Here is a 6,000-nt window from a genome sequence, read left to right on the forward strand (position 1 = left end):
TGGCACTTTACAGTGTTAAGAGCACATTCACACATGATCTCAGATGAGCCTCTTTGTTCTCCTGTTAGACAGGAGGCCTGTTGATTATTAGACCCATTTCATAGATAAGGAAACTGAGGTGCAAAACACATGCTGACCATGCTCAACCTCATAGGCCCCTGGAGATTGGAGCTGCTGAGGATCCCACACTGGATGGGAAGGCTCCCAGTGGACAGACACCACTGACCAGGGACATAGAGCTACCAATGGATAGACACTGCTGACCAGGGATTCCAATGGGGGAATGCTTCTGGTGGCTGGGAGCATCTTCCCATCAGGATCACCCATCCAGGGAGCTCCTTTCTGGCAAATTAGAAAAGCCATCAAGTTCCTCACCTGGAAAGCTTTAGAGTTTTGCGGGGCAGTCATGATATACATGATTGTGGGCCTGTTGTGTGGAGACAGGAGAGGAGGGGGTGGAGAGAGCAGGGACTTTGGATTCAGACGGGCTTGGGCATAAATCCTGGCTCTCCCTCTTTTAGCTGTGTGACCTCTCTGCACCTGTGTTTCCTCATCTGGAAATTTGGTGTAGCAATAATTATATCTACCTCATAGTGATATTGTGAGGACTACATGAGGAAATACTAGTACAATGCATGATACAGTGACTGGCACACACAACACTTTCCATAAATGTTAGCTTTCATCATCATTCATTCATTCAACATGGTTGCATCTATTCACACAGGCATCAGCATAAGGCCCCCGGCAGGCACAATCAGTAAGCACAAGGATTAAATGGTCACTTACCTGAAGGGTCCCTCTGAGTGGGGGATCAGTCTCCCCCATTCTGGAACCCCCAGAGTGAGCATCATCAGATGCTAGATACCATTTTCTGGGCACCTTCCACCTGTCACTCAGCCAGGCCCTTACCCTTGCCAGACCTGCCTCACTTAAGGAGATCTGATGCACTCATTGGAGGCTAGGGCTGAAAAAGTAAGCTGAAGCAATCCTTGAATTATTATTTATAGCCAAGTAGTTACCCAATTTTATAGATTTTTGTGTGGAGAGACATTTCATATAAAAATTTTTAAAAGATTCTCTGAACATTCTATATATTTGATTTCCATGATTAGAGCCCTACCGGTATTTTTCAAGAATATTTTATGTAAGAGACAGGTGATAACTGTTTATATTCAGCTGGTAACCATAGAGATGGAACTCCACCAGACCAAAGTATGAAGGTAATTAACTCCCTGCAAATTATAGCTGTTGAACTTAAACACAAGACACATGACTTCACTCATAGGCTAAGCAGCCTAGGAGAAATCTCTGGGGATTTCCAGCCAGCAAAGCTGTGTCCCCCTGTCCCCACCAGAGGGAGGGCCTTTGAGGAGCCTTAATTTTGGCCCAAAGGGTTAGCCTCTGTAGCCCTCAAAGTCAAATATCTTGAATCTCCTCCTCTCACTTCACCATCCAAGTGGTCTCTGTGGGGAAGGAAATGACCTGACAAGCTCAGCTGTGGAGTTGCCAAGGAGTGACTTGTCATCAGCTCCCTTTGCCCATAATCTCCAGGTACCATCCTCCCCGTTCTTTAAGAAAGACAGGGGAAATTTTCTCATCTGTGTCATCTGCTAAGCAAGATGACTAGATTTTTGACTTTTAACTAGACTGACTCACCTGAGTGTCCTCCCCATATCTTTTGCACAAGTCTTTGGAAAGGGTGCCCATCCCAGCAGACATCCCCTCCCCTCTCCTCTGTCCGCTCCTCCCCCTGCCCATTGGAAGCTCTGAAAAGACATGCCCACGTGGCATCCTCCAGGAGACAGTGTCACAATCTGCTTCCCATCAGTGCAGTGTGGTATAGTGGTTGGGGGTGCACTTGGCAGTGGGCTGAGATCCAGCTCTGCCACTTACTAGCTGCGTGACCTTCCGTGAATGACTTAACATCTCTATGACTTAGTCCTCTTTTGAAAAAAGAGCTAATAGTCGGTCTGTTGTGAGGGGATAATGCATGTAAAAGCCCCGAGTGTAGTGCTTAGCACAATGGAGCAGGGCTATTATAACGCTAGTTTGCAGTAGGGGAAACCGAGTTCACAGAGAGTAAGTGACTTGCCCAAGGTCGTACTTAACCTTGGGAGGTTATTTTGTGGATTAAATGAGCTAATGTGTTTAACGCCCATAGAGGACTGCCAGGCACATATATATGTCTCGATTCAATGCTGGAAACAGAAACCAAGTTACTGACTTTGAGCAAGAGTAGATTTGATACAGGGAATGAGGTCCTACAACACTGTTGGGAGGGCCAGAGGAGCAGGTCATGATGGGCCTCTGGAAGGATTCCTGGGACAATTCAGAACTGACCCTCCAGGGTAGGGCTACCTGCTTCTATCCTGCCTCTGACACTGGAGTTAAGAGCACAGGACTCATTCTTATAGCTGGGATCCAGGTACCAGGAAGCCCAAATCAGGAAACCACTACTGCTGCCACTGCCACCACAATAGCCTCTCAACAACCAGGAAGCTGCAGAATGAACACTGGAATCAGCCGCAAAGAAACCCCAATTTTCCAGGACCTCGCTTACTGATAGAAACAGCCAAAAGTGATGGGAGGCTAGCCTCCACCTCCCTTCTGCTTCCCAGATCTGGTGTGAATGCATCCAAGTGGCAGAACCTCATTGTATTCCTCAACCCTAGCTGCAAGAATGTGGGAAACCTTTTAGCTTTCCAACCTCCCCAACTAGAAGGAGAGTGGAACAGAGGTTGAGAGAACCAATCCACAGAATCCAATACAAAGTGCCCATTAGTATTGTTTCAATTGCTCAAAATATTTGATGATACTATTATTATCATCATCATCATCATCCTGGCCTTTTCAGGCAGCCTGGCTTCAGGACTCACTAATTTGATCAGCCCCCGTGAGACACTGTTAAGGTTTACCTTTCTCTTTGGGGGCCTCCCCTGCCCAGTGGTTCTCCCTGAAGAACCATTTTATGTAATGGTGTTATCATGTCTCCCTCCACCATACTGCCCGTGCCAGGAACTTGGGTCCCTCTGACTTACTCTTCTCCCTCACTACCAACGTGCTTGCCTCAATCAACCACCGAGCCTTGTACAGTGCCTGCAATGTCATACCCATCCCTTCACCCTATTGCCACAGTCCTAGGTCAAGTCTTCATCAGAATCTCTGAGCTGGATAGTGTGACTGCCTTCTCCCTGGTCTCCCAGATTCCGAGCTTGTCCCTTAAGCCGTTGTGCACCTGACAGCCTGCACATCTTTCTTGAACACAAATCTTGCCACTCACTCCCCTGCTTCAAGCTCCTGAGTGGCTCCCTGGTCTCCAGGTGGAACCACGTTCAGGGCCTGGCCCCAGGGCCCTTTTGCCTGATGCCTCTAGTCTCATGGCCTCCTGGCCTCATCTGCCTTGCCATACTCCATTCAACCTTCCAGGCCCTGTGGTCCTCTGAACACCTCATGCACTCTCACATGCCCAAGCCTCTCTACTCCATGTTGCCTCTGGCTGGGGTGCCTTTCCTACCTCTGCCCCTGGAATCTCTGGGTCATCCTGCAGCACTCCCTTGAGGCTGCCTCCCAGTGCAGTCCGCCATGACCTCCCGGGCATGTTCCCTGCTCCTATCCCTTTGCAGGGTTCCTCTGCCCCTTTAACATCAAGTATGATGGCTCCCCAAAGAGGGTATTGGGTGCAAGACCAGAACTTTCTCATTTTCATCCACCATCCCCACCTCCCTTGGTCTGTTGCTGGCTCAGCCTCTCTGTCAGTTAAGAAACCTCTTCCCTGACTGTGACTCCATCTGGGCTTCTTCTCCACCTGTCCCCTGGTCAGTTCAGCAATGTCCTCGGGCATCTGCTTTCCCTGAGCACCAGGCTCTGGCGGGGCTGCAGATGGTGTATCTTTAGGTAAACTTGAGACCTGCACCCTGGGGATGTATAGCCAGGGAGGAAGAGAAGACAAGTCTAAGTGACAGTAAGAGAAAAAAGGGGCAGGTTCAGTGCTACAAGCAAGGACTGGAATGTGCCATGGGGTCTCCATAGGTGGGTAAGCAGGAAAGGCACACAGAGACGGTGACTTGTGGGGCCTCTGCAGAGCTGGTCCATCTCAGTGGGGGACTCTCCCACTCTCTAGTCTTCCTCCTGGCCAGCGGCCTGCTTGGAGCCCTACCCCTTCCACTCTCTCCAGAACAGTTCTATCTCCTGGTTTGGCATTTTCTCAATGGCTGTCTTGTAAGCAATGTTCCAGTTTCCCTGTTACTGATGAAAGAGCTGCTCCTTTGACATGCAAACCTCAGCTTCGTCCTGGGGGGCCCAGAGCTTGGTGGTCTTGAGATTACAGCGATGGCCATTTTCATTAAATACCAGGAAACACTGGGTGCCACACACAAGCTTTCAGCCTAACGGCAACCTGGTGAGGTCTGCGAGAGTGCTAGCCCCATTCCGCAGAGGAGGATGTTAAAGCAGCAGCTAGCAGGTGGCAGAGGCAGGACTGCCGGCTCCAGACGGCCAGACTCAAGAGCATGGACTCTTTATCACTGGGTACACCTTTCTCATGACGGTGCTCCTGCAACAGAGCTGGACGTTCCAGGGCAAACGCTGCTGAGAGGTCAGAAGTGGCCACAAGAAGCTGTCAGTGACCTTAGCAAGAACAGTGTCAGGGCAGTGGCGGGGACAGAGCCAGCCTGCAGCAAAGTGGAGGTGGACAGCAAGGGATTGTAAGCAACACTTTGAAGTACCCTAGCTTTGATGGGAGGATAGCGGGCACCAGGCTGAGGGAAGGTGGAGAAATGGGCTTTGAGGAGAGTTGTGTCCTCTTGTTTCTCTGTGAGTGAGCAGGACCTGAGCATGTTTAAGGGGAGGAGACAGGACAGATGGAGAGTTGGAAGTGGTGCCAAGAGATAAAGGCTGATGAGAGAGATACTCCCCGCCCCCAGAAGTGGGGAGAGCGGGGACCCAGAGCCCAGGGGTGAGACTGGCCTCAGGCTGGAGAGAGGTGCAGAGTTTGGGGGCAGGAGGCCATGAGGAGGCCACGGAGCACCGTGGAGGTGCATACCCAGGTGGCAGGTATGAAGGGAGCGCCTGTCTATGCATTTCTGTCCTCAGTCCTAGCACTTTCCCTTAGCCCTTGTCCTCCTGTACTACTTATTTTATCTTTCTATTGTTTGATTTCCCCCACTTGGCTGTAAGCTCTAAGAGGATAGGGGTTTTTGTCTGTTGTGTTCGCTACTATATCAACCAGTGCTGAGGATATTGCCTTGCACATGTTCTGAATATTAAATCAATAATTGTTGAGTGAAAAGTTGGATATTTTCTCCATGAGGTCGGGGTAGGTCTGCAGCTGGCAGGAAGGGGGCAGGATGTGGGGGAAGCTTGAGAGCAGAGGGTGGAGGAGAGCTGTGGTGAGTGAGAGTGTTGACTTAGGGGACTGCAGGGGCACCCCAGGCAGCTCACAGTGAAACTTGGGGTTCACCGGAGGGCTCTGTGGCAGGGTCCAGGTCAGGAGTGGCTCCAGGGTCAGGGCTCCCCCAGCCAGGTGAAGGACACTGAGGGCTGGGGGACAAAGGGTTGGGTATCTGAGTTGGTGATCTGGAAGACAGAGTGAGTCTGGGGTTTGACAGCGTGCAGGGTGTGGCTGGCTGGGAGGCATGTGGGTGAAGGCCACCAGCAACAAGGAGGTCAAGGAGTCGACGGCATCCACGGAGGCTGAGGTCACCCTGGATGTCCCCTGCCCACATCTCCAGTGAAAGAGGAGGTGTGGAGGAAGTAGGTAGATGACCTTTTCTAGGAGAGGAGGACTAGACCACAGAAGCCTCAGATGGACAGGAGCTTGGGGTGCTGACAGAGGAGTCTGATCTGGAAGCAGCCCTGGGAGTGAAGACAGCTCGGAGCCACCTACCAATGCAGAAAGAAGTACCTCCATGCAAGAGGGCCGTGGGGAGGTGGTGCCCACAGGGGAAAGCTGGCTCCAGATGAGGTCCAGGGCAGAGAGGGGGAGAATACATGGTGGAG

This window comes from Balaenoptera borealis (assembly GCF_965194805.1).
Source record: "Balaenoptera borealis genome assembly, chromosome: 2".
In the NCBI taxonomy this organism is placed as follows: domain Eukaryota; kingdom Metazoa; phylum Chordata; class Mammalia; order Artiodactyla; family Balaenopteridae; genus Balaenoptera; species Balaenoptera borealis.